The sequence below is a fragment of the Acinonyx jubatus genome, chromosome B3 (genome assembly GCF_027475565.1).
Source record: "Acinonyx jubatus isolate Ajub_Pintada_27869175 chromosome B3, VMU_Ajub_asm_v1.0, whole genome shotgun sequence".
NCBI classification, from domain to species: Eukaryota; Metazoa; Chordata; class Mammalia; order Carnivora; family Felidae; genus Acinonyx; species Acinonyx jubatus.
Window position 1 is genome coordinate 135270870 of NC_069386.1, and position 14141 is coordinate 135285010.

The window sequence follows — 14141 nt, forward strand, 5'->3', positions numbered from 1 at the left end:
ATTCTTGGCGAAAGTACAGACCCAGCTCACAAGTAAAACAAACTTCCCAGAATTCTCTTTTCCTAATGTTCACCAACACAAAAGCTAGGTGTTTACAAAGACTGAGTGTCAAAACAACATTCTCCTTCAGAACTGCATCATATGTCGATGGAAATGTCTTATATCCCCAAAGGGAAGCACTATTTGGCAGTGACTATTTCCCATATTTTAGCGAAGAAGGGCTGAACACTAAAGGCATATATCAGATAAGCAAAAAAAGAATCATTCCTTTGAAGGCGCTAACTGCATTTAGACAAGAAATTACAGCTTTTGCCTTACCTCCGGCTCAATTTGCCTACTGCACTCAAATGCCTTACGTGATTTTTGTTTGGTTTGGTTTGTTTAATCATTTGTTCACATATTCTTAGCAACAAAATTCTGCCTTTTCCTTAAAACACCCCAAATTATTGGGGCGCCTGGGTCGCTCAGTCGGTTGAGCGTCCGACTTCGGCTCAGGTCATGATCTTGAAATTTGTGAGTTCAAGCCCCGCGTCAGGCTCTGTACTGACAGCCCGGAGTCTGGAGCCTTCTTCGGGTTCTGTGTCTCCTTCTCTCTCTGCCCCTCCCCTGCTCACGCTCTGTCTCTATCAAAAATAAAAAAATAAAAGAATAAACACACCCCAAATTATGTTTGGCCTAAGATCAATAAATCACTTGAGTTTAGTATATGCAGCAGGTACATCTAAAGATTTAGAAGTTTGGGAGTTTCCCTTTTTAATGTTTAGCTATACAAGACTGGGAAAAAAGCTAGGTGCTCTCAGTACAGTGTTCAACACAAAATAAAAGCTTTTAAAATTAAAGTACCAGGGTTCCCAGTAGACCCTCTTCTCATTAATAGTACCCAGGGCCTCCTGATGGGTTACTGGCTCCTCACCATACTGGTCAGGTAGAAGGCTTCAAACCGCTTCTGTGAAATTTTCTCCTCATTCACCAACATTTACTGAGCTGTACTGGAAGCAGAGACAGACGATGAAAAGTCTCAACTGTGTCTGAAAGATTCTGCCATCCGGTCAAGGCAAAATCTGGCTCTCTCTATACTTTTCAAGACAATTTCTCCACGTTTGCATTTTACATTCCCTGCTCGGACCCGCCCACAATTCCGTGGTCTCCTTTCCCGTGGTCCCTGTATACAAACCTTAATACTCAAGAAAAATGCAGCCTCTCTTTTCCATGCCTCATGTTCAGTCGAAACCCTCAGCTTGAAATGGAGAGGTCCCGGAGTTCTAGGGGTGCCTTAAAGACTACTGACTAGAAGATATTTAGAGGCTTGCAAATGTTCAGTGAGAAAGTTAAAATCTAGAAAGGCCAAGGTGACTTGTGCTTACCATACGGCTAGTTATTTAGAAGTAAAGCCAACTAGAACAGAGGTTTCTTGACCACACGTTATTCTGCACTGTTCGTTCGATTCCATCAATCGTGTGGAACTTGTGCGTCAACCATCCAGAATTTTGTCACTGCTCCTTAGTTAACCTATTAGTTGTCTTTGTGTAGACATGGCCTAAGCAAGCACGTACAGATAGCATTCAGGAGGGATCCCTGCACCTCGTATAATTTCATGTGAAATTACGAGTATGTACGTTTTTCTGGAAATAAGATTCACATCTTTCATCAAATCCGTAGTCTCTGTCTACAGAGTAAGAACCAGTGGCCTACACCAAGGATGTGTGACAGATATATAAACGGTTCATGATGGTGTGAAATACAGACTCAAGGATGATGTTTTATTCATGCATAATAGGAGGATAATGGTTACTTAGGGAGAGTTAGCAATATAAAGGCATTATTACACTTGGTATCTCTATTACAGAGACCCAAGTCAGATAGATAGCTGCACTATTTGATACACTGCAGACATCCCTATGATGCTATAATAAAATATTAATCTTTAATTCTCCAAGGTGGAAAAAGCTTAAAATACCACTGATCAGAGGCCTTCAAATCTTTGGGTTTGACAGGTTAATTGCCCTCCTAGGCTGCAACCGACAGAAAGACACAAGTCCTGGAATCTCAAAGTATTAGATAAATCTGCTGCCGCCTTTCTTTTCCCCTTCCAATAGTCTTGCTGACCTAACTCCTTGGTCAAAGAACCTTTCTACATCATTTCAAAGATCGAGTTTTACATTGAGATCCTCCTCTCATTACTTGAGTTCAATACATTATTTTTAAAATTCTGAATGGGTTTGTAGACACCTAATTCCCAGAGGAATTTTCCAAACGTGTTTTTTTAAATCGCTACTACCTCATTGCGTACATCGGGCTGTCGGCAAAAACAGAACCAACATCACAACAGCCACAGTCAGGCTGCCTCAATGAGAATGCTTTCGATACCGGTACCACTCCCGATTTTTACAGCAAGTTTCTTCTATGAGTTTCTTAACACTTCTCTTGGTCCACAATGTTTCTATGCACTTAACCATATGTACATCACAAATGGAGGAGAATCACGAATCAGACAGCATGATCTGTCCAAAATAAGAAGAACGATGATCTTTCTAAAAGCCTTAATATACAAGCAATATCATGCTCCGTAAACCTATCTTGGCTTCTAAGGACGACTCCAAAAAAAATTAAATATAAATTAATCAGTTCATTAGGCAAATCTGAGCACCTTCTAGGCCAGGCACTCTTCCATCCTTAATATCTTATCAACCTTAACGCAGCCAACACTTACTATTACCATGAGCCTCAAAGATGAGAACGCTAGGGCCAAAACTTAATTGTTTTGTCTTCTTTCCAGTAACAGGCTTAGGGACCTCCTCTGACAATGTTTTCTTGTGGCATCTTCTTAGTCACTTATTGAAAATGTAAAGCAACTTTGTGTATGAAAAAGAGTCCTAACAATTCATTGACAATTTCAGATGAACGAGAAAGCCACTCTGTACTCGGGGATCTGTTTTAACAAAGGCCTTTTTCTATGACTGAAGATTTCAATTTCATCAGCTTGACTTGACCTCAAAAATAATGCATTTCTCTCTGTATTCATTCACTGAGTATACACCACCATGTAAGAAAGGCAACTGACACGCGTTCCTAAAGACGGGCAGAGAGAATCTGGAAGATCCTGACTGCCTACGCTATCCAGAAAAGGGTTCATTTGTGACTGGATCGTGATTCAGCATTGGTCAAAAGCCTGAATGAGACCATTGATATTGCGGGGACATCACCTGAAAGATAAATTAACTAAACTCTGACGAATCAAATTACCAGTACGAGGCACACCTGTACTACCGAAGCCTGAGGCTTTCCTCCGCTTTCTCTAAAATGGCAGGTGCAAAATGTTTCCCTATCTGTAAAATGCAACACATTTTCTCCATCTATCGTTAATGTCATTTTAGGCAAGAATCCAAATGATTCTTCTTCATACGAGAGAGAAGTCGGCTTCTCTGGTTTACTTCCTCTCATTAGTCAATGCCGACTATATAATTAGTTGTTTCCTCTTTTGCTTTGACTAATAAAAATTAAAAACAAAAAAGCAAAACAAAACAACAACAAAAAAAAACCTCTTCGGTTACATGCAGATGCCGAGGCTGTCCTTGCCCTCAGCCTCTCACCGATAATTCCTTCCAGCAACTTCCACACTCTACCCCTCCACTTAGGCCACTGTTTTCGGTCTTCTCAAATCAGTCCATCAGTGTAAGACAATCTCAAATCCTTTCTCAAAGTAGACAAATAAAGTAGTAAATGGCTATGTCTACACAGACTGTAATACCACGAGAATCGCCTTAGCGGAAATCAGCTGTAACTAAAAAAAAATGAGCCTGTAACATGCAAAGGATTTGATGAACATCAAAGAATCAGAAAATAAAGAAAAGATCCACCTCACAGGCTCAGGAGGTAGACTACAAAAGGCAGGGTGCTGCTTCGTAAGATCATCACCTACTTCGGCAAGTCGTAAGTGCGTAACGATAGGAAAAAATATTCCAAAGAAACTTGTGAATAAGACTCAGTGTAACACACATACATCCACTGGGGTTTCTGAACGAAGTAAACTCTTGAATGTCCAAAAGGGAGAGCACAACAAGGTAAACAAGATAAATCACTTGGCTTCAACTTACTGTTTACACAAGTTGAACACAGACCTTCCCAGTTTCGTCCTCTAGCAGCATCAGAGCACTCCAAAGCCCCACGATGAATCAACTGAATGAATTCACTTCCCTGCACATCTACTCGCCAAGCAGTGATAGGAAGCAAGATCATAAAAATGAGTAAATCCTGGGACTCAAGGAGACTAAACTCATCTCTGAACAGAGGGGAATTATTTGTAGGATAGCGTAACCGCCTAGAGCAACCCTCAGAAAACTCATACTACAGTAACTTCCGACTCTAGCGTTTTGATGATCAAGAAACAGCCTGACCGCCTCTGAGTATATACCCAGAAGAAGTGAAAGCAGGGACTCAAACAAATACTTGTACATCTATGCTCCCAGCAGCATTAGTCACAAGGCTAGAAGGCAGAAGCAACCTACGCGTCCATCCATGAAAAACCACATAAAAAAAATGTGGCATGTATACACATATACAAGGAATATTATTCAGCCTTAAAAATGGAGAGTCGGACAGGCACCTGGGTAGCTCAGTCAGTTAAGCAAGCGTTGAACTTCGGCTCAGGTCATGATCTCACGGTTTGTGAGTTCGAGCCCCGCGTCGGGCTCTGGGCTGACAGCTCGGAGCCTGGAGCCTGCTTCGGATTCTGTGTCTCCCTCTCTTTCTGCCCCTCCCGACTTGCGCTCGCTCTCTCTCTCTCTCTCTCTCAAAAATAAATAAACATTAAAAAAAAAAAAAGGAGAGTCTGACCCATGCTACAACATGAATGAGCCCTGAAGACTATGCCAGCTGAAACAAGCCAGTCACAAAAGGGCAGATATTGTATGATTCCACATATACTAGGTTTCTGGAGCAGTCAGATTCACAGAGATGGAAGAATGGGGGTGCCTAGGTCTGGGAGGAGGGAGGAATGGGGAGGTAATGTTCAATGGGGACAGAGTTCCAGGTGAAGATGATGAAAAAGTTTTGAAGATGGATGGTGGTGATGGTTGCAACACAACAGACATATGCTTAATGCCACCAAACTCCTCATTTAAAATTGGTTAAAAAGGTAAATTCTGTTATGCCGATTTTACCACGAAAAAAGAAAAAAATATGAATGATTCCGATAATCAGGGGTCACCAGAATATTTAAGGTTAGAAAAAGTTCCATTCATTCAGCAATTAAAACAAAAAAAATTTTTTTTTAACATTTATTCATTTTTGAGAGACAGCAAGAGACAGAGCACAAGCAGGGTAGGGGCGGAGAGAGGGAGACACAGAATCTGAAGCAGGCTCCAGGCTCTGAGCTGTCGGCACAGAGCCCGACGCGGGGCTCAAACTCATTGACCTTGAGATCATGACCTGAGCCAGTCAGATGCTTAACCGACTGAGCCATTCTGGCGCCCCATCAACAAATATTAACTAAGGACTTACCTGTCTTTTTTTTTTCTTTCTTTTTTTTTTAGTGTTTTCACTTTTATTTTTGAGATAGAGACAGACAGAGCTTGAGCAGGGGCGGGGCAGAGAGAGACAGAGATACAGAATCCTAAGCAGGCTCCAGGCTCTAAGCTGTCAGCACAGAGCCTGACGTGGGGCTCGAACTCACGAGCCATGAGATCATGCCCTAAGCTGTAGAAGTCTGATGCTCAGCCAACTGAGCAACCCAGGCGCCCCAGGACTCACCCGCGTCTGACACAGGTTTTCTCCTAAAATCCACTTGCAGTAACGGAGTGCACTGCAAAGAGCCCACACGCAAGGACTCTGAAATCAAACCATGACTGACTCCTGACTGCTACTTCTGGGTTCACAACTCAGGTCAATAATCGGAGTCTTCATATCCTTGCATGTAAAAGAAGGACGATACTGCGTTTGTCTCAGGGAGGTCTGAAGGAGCAGGTACAGAAAAGCAACCGAAACATCCTGGCACAGAAGAAGGAGGCACTTTTTATTAATAAACGTTTCCTTTCTTTCCTTTGCCACAAGTAATGACCACAGGATGTTAACCGGGTCACAAGTGAGGGAACCTCTCCGAAATACCTACTTTCTCAAATGAAACAAGCATCCCGCACGTGGGATGGTGGCAGGGGAGAGTCCCAGGGTCATAAACGTCATTCCTAGAAGGCAGCACTACACCAAACGAACTGCCACCTATGTACCACCCCCCAAATCACTATCAGGTAAGAATCACGAGCCACATCAAAATAAAACGTCTTCTAAACCTAGGACAAGAAAACTTGGCAATGGCAAAACCCTGCTATACCAACTCATACAGAAGAGTCGCAGGCATAATACAGTCGACGGAACTTAACCTCTGATGGTGAGCTGATAGCGTTAAACTGCAGGAAAAGAAGATCTTTTCTCCCCGAATTAAATTGGTGAATACATCTTTTCTTAAAACAGCACGTGTATACCATGGATAAATCCATTAACCCATGTTGCTATTTAAATGTTTATAGTAATCATATTACAAGCAATGTTTACAGTATTTCTAATCTATAGAGCAAGTTTTATGTGACCTAAAATGAAGTTCTGAAATAATTATATGCACGTGTCCATATATGTGTGTGTGTAGACCACATATTCCATGTAATGTACACATGCCACAGGTAGCTAACTGGCTCCAAAGACAACACTGCGAAAGAAACTGATTATTCCAGAGCCTAGCTATTAATGACACTCCCTCAAATACTAACAGTCCTAAAATCGCTACTCCCTCGCAGTCTCATTCAGAATCCTGCACCATCACCCATCGTCCAATAACTTGTTGGAGCTCTCGATTCAGATGGGTTCTTACTGAGAAAACGACATGTTCACATCCATACATTTTCAATTTAGTGAACCTCTTACGAGAGCACATTAACAAATATGTACTTTCCAAGTAATTTAACTCCTAACTCCTGTCCTTTTCCATTCACTGAGTGTGCTGCACTTGAAAGACAACTGAAAATCGGGATGGTAAAGATTCAGAAAATTCAAAGCCAGAAGCACCTCCCAGCGGCACAGGCTTCAAAGTTAATTACTCTTTAATAAGATGAATGCTTATCTCGTGATAATCCTAAGAATGCTCAGACTTTCCATGTGGATCAGCAGCGGGTCCCCGGAAGAAGGACTTTTCTTCACAAACGCACAGACTGAACCCTGAAGAGCAAAGGACTCCTCACGCATCCTTGCTTTTACAAATCTCCGGGCTATTAAAGACACATTACGGGGTGTGTTAGCTCTGCAGCGGGCAAAGCCTTCGGGGCAGCTCGGTTTTTCTAGACCATCCCCATGAATCTGATGCGCTAACCTAAAACATACACCGACTTCCCGGGGATGAAAAACCCTCCAGAAAGGCTGCTCCTCTGCAGGGTTCAGGCGTTCTGGCAACAAAAACATCGGAGAGGAGGGGCGAAAAGATGGCCCCGGCCACCCGCCCCGGGGGACCCAGATCTGGTCACCTGCCAATAAACGCGAACAATCCTCGCCGGGCGGGACCCCAAGGCTCGCGCTTCCCCGCCAGCAACGACAGCCGGCCTCCCTGCCCTCCGGGCAGGCCCGGCGCGGTCCCGAGGATGCTCCCCGGACCCCGCCGCGGGTCCCGCACCGCTCCCGCGTGCGTAACCGGACCTGTCAAAGCCTGCTCTCCGCGGGCCCGGCGGGCGGCAGCGCGGGCTCCGCGGCCCCGGCCGCCGCCAACGCGACCGCACCGCGGCCCTCCACGGCGCCGACTCCGGAGGGGTGCCAGGGGCCGGGCGGCGCGGAGCCCGGCCCGGTGGACGCCCGGCTCGCAGGCCGCGCCGCCCGGGACCGGGCGAGGCCGCGCGCCATCTGCCCGCGCCGGCTGCCCTCCCCGGCGGGTCCGGGCCCGGGCGCCCACGCGGGCCTCCGCGCCGAGGCGGGCGCAGCCGCTCCCCGCCCCGCACACAAAGCGGCTCCGCGGGAGCCCGCCTCACCTGCAGCACGGGGCGCCGCGGGCCTTCGAGAACCATCGGACCCCGCTCCGGCGCGCGCGTCACAGCCCAGGCCTCCCGGTGCCGCCTGGCGCCGCCGCCGCCATTTCCTCCCGCTCGCCGTCGCCTCGTCCCCGCTGTCAGGTTACTCCATTCACCTGGGCCTGGAGCAGCCTGCGCCGCGCCGCGCCTCCGCCTCGACCCCTCCCGCCCGCGCCTGCGGAGACTGCGCAGAGCCCGGCTCGCCCGCAGCCCGCGCACGGCCCGCGGCAACGGCGCACAGCCGCTTGAAGAATCCCACCGGCGCCCGCGCCGCCTCCTCCGCGCCCCCACGCTCCGCTCGGCCGCGCTCGCCCCGCGCCGGCATGAGAGCGAGCCTGTGATTGGACAGAGCGCGGCGGTGAAAGGTTAATCCCGGCCCCGCAGCCATTCAGGAGCCGGGAGACAGCGGACGCGGGAGGCGGAAGCCAGGAGGCGTTTGCGGCCCAGCGCCGGGAGTGGACCGGGGCGATCCACCGCCTGCGGCCCGGCGCCTTCGCCGCGCTCCTGGGCCCGCGCGCCGGGGCCGCTAGCGCTCGCCGGGCTCGGCAGAACCTCCCGGCTCTCGGAACTCGTCCGCCTCCATCGTTGCCCCTCTGACACCCACCGCCCCCTAAACGTGGCCCTTCCCCACGGCCGTGATTGTTCTCCGGAGGCTCAGCCCTCCTCTTACCACCGCCTCCCCTTTTTAAAGGGCCTTCCCACTCGCCTGCTTCTCCCCCGCGGTGGTGGTGCCGGGCCCTCTGCATTTGGGGAGACAACAGACCCCACCCCCGCCCCGGAATAGGAATAACCGGATAATGGGACGGAGACGGGGGGGGGGGGGGGCGCTTATGTAAATTGTCCCTTTGCATAGGTTGCAACGCTCTGCCACACCTCGTGTCTGTGAATTAAAGAGTGGATGGAGGTCCAGTAAGTCATGGGCTTAAAGAGAATCCTATTAATTTACCCCCAAATGTAGGCATCTCTTCCGGAGGACTCCTGGGGTAGGCTGGTGCACTGCAGGGGATGCTTCCAATCTTAAGCGTTAGCACTCAGCACCTACTCCGTGCTAGATAGCCGGTGTTCTACAGCCGCCACCAGCCTCGTGTGGCTCTTGAGCACTTAATAATTGGCCAGTCCCAAGTGGGATGTGCTGGTTGGAACTCATAGATGTATGTGTGCTTTACCAAAAAAAAGACTGTAAGACATCGCACTAATAATCTTGCTGATGACATGAAGTGATCATGTGTTTTACACAGCGGGATAAACAGTAGTTTCACTTGTTTTTTCTTTCTTTTTTTTTTTTTTTTTGCTGTGCTAGAGGAATCGTGATGTCTTACGTGGGCCACATTTTGTTGCTATTGGACTGGCTGCCCTAAGGTGCACATGCTCGTGATATAAATTGGAGATGGGCATTGTAACTGGCCCCATTTTAACAGATGGAGAAACTGACTAGCCTCCAGCAGCTAATAAGTGAACTGAGATTAGAGCCCCAGGTAGTCTGGCTTCCGGACTGGCGTGCTGTCAGTCACTACTGTGCTCAAATTTTGATCATACATCTACCATAGATTGGCTTGGAGTTTCGCCTTAACATAGAATGTTCATGGGCAAAATTAGGAAATAGAATGCTTTGGGCAGACCTCCATAAAAACGTTTCTTACACGTACCGCACTGTGGGCAACAGACCTCCCCGATAACACACATAAAGGCTTTAGGGAGATAATCCTTTGTGAAAAGGATGGCTTCTCAGGGTGAAAATAGGCACTAGCGGTGGGAATTTGGGGGCAGGTAAAACTTTTAGCCCCTCCTGCTGTCCGTTCAATCTGTCAAGACTAGCTGGTCTTCTCCATCAGCGGATTTGTCTAATTTTCACCAGTTTTTTTTTTTTAAATAAAGAAAAAGAGTGGTACATACATATGGTTCATCCGTCAGAGAGCATAACAATATATATAGTAGAAAGAATCTCTTTCTCACACCTGTCCCCAAGCAGATATTTCTTCCTCATTCATCAGAAGAATTTTTTCATGTGCATACAAGCCAAGACTTCCTCATTTACAAAAATGGTAGCATGCTCTACACGCCTACTTTACCTTGCCTTCTTTACATAATATATCCTGAAGGTATTTTGCAGCAATATATACAGAGGTCCGTGCTATTTTTAAAAAATTTTTTAATGTTTACTTATTTTTGAGAGAGAGACAGTGGGGGGGGGGGGCGGTGCAGAGAGAGAGGGAGACACAGAATGCAAAGCAGGCTCCAGGCTCTGAGCTGTCAGCACAGAGACCGATGCAGGGCTCGAACTCACAAACCGTGAGATCATGACCTGAGCTGAAGTCTGACGCTTAACGGACTGAGCCACCCAGGCATCCCCTTGCTATTTTTTTCAATCCTCATAACACTTTATTGCTGGGATGTGCCTTGATTTATTTAACTAATTCTCTATTGGTGGGCACTTAGACTTCCAGTCTTTTGCAATTAAACATCGATCCATTTGGCAGTGACTGAGTATATGGGATGAGTGATGGATCCAAATTCTTTTTCTTCCAGATGGCTACACGGTTTGCCACTTATTGGCCATTTGTTGAAGGGTTCACTTGTAGACTCTGCATTTTGTTCCAATGATCTATCTATTCATGCTCTAGTTGCTGGCTTGTTTTTAAATCCAGAGACATAAACTCTTGTCAGGGATAGTGTTTCACACTTTGTTTGGATCACTAGAAATCTTGGAGCTAATATTTCAGCCCATGTTAAGCAACGGTATAGTGCCATGTGGTATGCATTTTCGGTGGGCAAATTTTTTTATTTTCCCTCTGCCCTGATTATTTCCATAATTTGTTTTCTTTTTTGTAGGACAAGTCAGGATACAAATATACCTTTGCTTAAGACTCTTTGTTTGCAAGTAACAGAAACCAACCTGAAGTAGCTTAACCAAAAGGGAAGAACTGTATCATAAGGTTGCAGACGCTTCTCACAGAAGCCGGGAGCAGGAATACAGCTACAGCAAAGGAGTAGACCCAGGAGTTGGAAAGCTTTCAGGAACTCAAAGGTACTCTCTATATCCTTCTGTGATTTTTTTTTCCCCTCTGTGTCTGCTTATCTGTGTATCTTTCTCTAGTGACTGGTTCTCTCTGCTTTTCCATCTACCCAGGAGAATACAGTCGTCCCACTATTCAGCTAGGAAGTCAGCCGAGCGTGGAGATCAGAGCCAAAACAAGGAAGGTGGGTGCAGTCCTGCAAAGTCAGGCAGCCAATTGTATATACAAGGGGACTCTGCAAATGAAAAACTATATTGAGGACCACGGAAGCCACATTCCTCACTGTTGGAGAATGGGGTTACAAATATAGAAAGGAGAAAAGAAGAAGGCTTGAGTGGTCAGGTTGGAATTGGAGATACTGATGTGAACCTAGGGCTTTCAATATACATAAAAGTATATCTATGTATATATACTCCCTAGCTCTGTCCGCTGAAAGAACCCTGGAGCAGCAGCCCTATATCCAGGAGAACACCTAACACCCAGCTTGAAACACCATCTTCTGCTAAAAGGAACCGGGAATCCTTGAAGAAATACCTGATTTCACGGTTGGGACAGAGAAAGCGTAAGTGAGCCTGGACCTTCTTGTCGTGCCAGAAAACATGAAAATGCTCAGAGTGAAGGAGACATTTCAAAACAACAACGTAGTCTGTTTGAAGGGACTCCCGCTGGCCAAATCTGGGAAATTGGAACATCAAAATAAATGATGATAGTAGGAGATTATGTCCCATGGAGTAAAATAGAATCCATGAGTCCACGCTGATGTGTGTGTGTGTGTGTGTGTGTGTGTGTGTGTGTGTGTGTGTTTAATGAATGAATAAGTGAGGAGAAAAGAGACAGGTCTTCCTTAGGATAGAATGCAACTAGAAATTTGGAAGAAATAGGGGCTCCTGGGTGGCTCAGTGAATTGAGCATCAACTCTTGATTTCAGCTCAGGTCATGATCCCAGGGCTGTGGGATCGGGACCCACGTCAGGGTCTCGCTGACCCCGTGCTGGGTGCGGGACCTACTTAAGACTCTCTCCCTCTCTCTCTTTCTCTCTCTGTCTCTCTCTCTCTCTCTCCCTCCCTCCCCCTCTATCCCTTCTCCCTGCCCCCCTCTCGAGTGTGCATGCTCTATCACTCTCTTAAAAAAAAAAAAAACTTAGAAGGAATGATGGAATTAGAAAATCACCATTTGGCAATCATCAGACAAGAAATATCAGTGTTTGCTAAATCTCCTGGGTGAAAGTTGGACAAAGAATGGGATAGTAACATAGGTTCAAAGCATCTCCCCTATAACTCTTAGTTGAAAAACAAGAACTTTACAAAAGAGAATCTAGCAGACGTCACCTTACTCAAGTATTCAATGTTAACTTTCAGGCAACAGGTCACAGATACACCCGAAGCGTGCTACACGGCGCAGCTATAATATGGGCTTTATTGGGGGAAACTTAACCGCAGAGAAGCAGCAGCATGTCCTCACGCTATCCCGCGAACTGCCGTTGTGACACAGCACAGGCCAAGCACAGCTATTGTGCGTGGACCGTGTCAAGGGTCCTACCGGACAAGGTCTGCTTCGGCCAGCAGCCAGGGACACGACAGCTGGACCTGCAGTCCAAGACAGAAAGTGGGCCCCACCCCACACTGCATTACATGCATTTAAAAAAAAATTTTTTTAACGTTATTTTTTGAGAGAGAGAGAGTGCCAGGGAGGGGCAGAGAGAGGGAGACACAGAATCCGAAGCAGGCTCCAGGCTCTGAGCTGTCAGCGCAGAGCCCGATGTGGGACTCGAACCCACGAGCTGTGAGATCATGACCTGAGCCTGAAGTCGGATGCTTAACCAACGGAGCCACCCAGGCGCCCCTGAGCATCTTGAATCTTATGAGGAAACACCAGACAAACCCAGGTTGAGGGATAGCCTACATAAACGACTGGCCTGTAATACTGAAAGATTTTAAGATCATGAAGATCGAAGAAGGACTAAAAAACACTTCCAGAACAAAGGAAACTGAAGGTATATGATGAGTAAGTGCAACGTGTAATCCTTGCTGGGTTTGGATCTTTTGGCCCTAAAAGATATCATCGGTATGATTGGTGAAAAGTGAATGGAGTTTCAGGGTAAAGGAAATATGGGAGTTCTTCACACTTCTGTATTAGTCAGGGTTCTGCAGAGAAACAGAACCAATAGGATATATAGAGAGAGAAATAGAAGAGATTTGTAATAGGAATTGGCTGACCCCATCATAGAGGCCAAAAAGTCCCACAGTCTGCTATCTGCAAGTTGGAGAACCAGGAGAGCTGGGGTTGTAATTCAGTCCAAGTCCAAAGGCCTGGCCAGGGGGCCATCGGTGAAACTCCCAGAGTCCAAAGGCCCGAGAACCAGGAGCAGTGGTACCAGAATACAAAGGAACTTGTGTATCATGTTAAGGACTTACTGTTTCATTTCACAGATGGGGAAGCCATAGAAAGGTTTTTCAGCCAACGGTGATGACATCAGATATACATTAAAAAATTTTTTTAATGTTTATTTTTGAGAGAGAGAGAGAGAGAGACAGAGCTTGAGAGGGGGAGGGGCAGAGAGAGAGGGAGACACAGAATCCGAAGCAGGCGCCAGGCTCTGAGCTGTTGGCATAGAGCCCAATGTGGGGCTTGAACTTGGGAACGGCGAGATCATGACCTGAGCCAAAGTCGGATGCTTGACTGACGGACCCACGCAGGCGCCCCCAGATACACATTCTTTAATGTTAACTCCAGCCAGTGTAGACAACAGAGAAGCGCAAAATCAAAGGATTCATTTGCGAAAGTGTAAGGAAGTGATGGCTTTGACCAGGATGGTCCTAATGGGAGAGACATGGAGCTGAATTGGGGATATTTGGAGGGTGAAAATGTGTGTGCTTTGCTCTCCCCTCGAATGGCGGTGGTTTCAAGTTCACCCAGAGTCTGTCTTCCGGGAAGCAGAAGATGTAAGTCCGACAGAGCCCTGCTGGGCATCGGAGCTCTGCCATGTGACCAAAGCGCCTTGTGAACTGTGATCGAGATCAGCAGCCCTGGGGCACCTGAGCGGCTCAGTCCGCTCAGTGTCTGACTTGATTTCAGCTCAGGTCATGAT

General features: G+C 46.8%; 1 protein-coding gene across 8 annotated transcripts in view; it reads right to left on the minus strand.

Annotated features, from left to right (window-relative positions):
* Positions 1–8231, minus strand: part of DICER1 (dicer 1, ribonuclease III) — a 68438-nt gene extending 60207 nt beyond the window's left edge. For 7 of the 8 annotated variants that reach the window (XM_053224898.1, XM_053224901.1, XM_027066543.2 and 4 more), the window contains exon 1: positions 8001–8121. The gene's annotated coding sequence lies outside the window, so the exon portion shown is untranslated. Of the gene's footprint in view, positions 1–8000; positions 8122–8155 lie in introns of those variants that run through there. The other variant, XM_027066542.2, reaches the window with a different exon arrangement.
* Positions 8232–14141: the final 5910 nt, after the last annotated feature.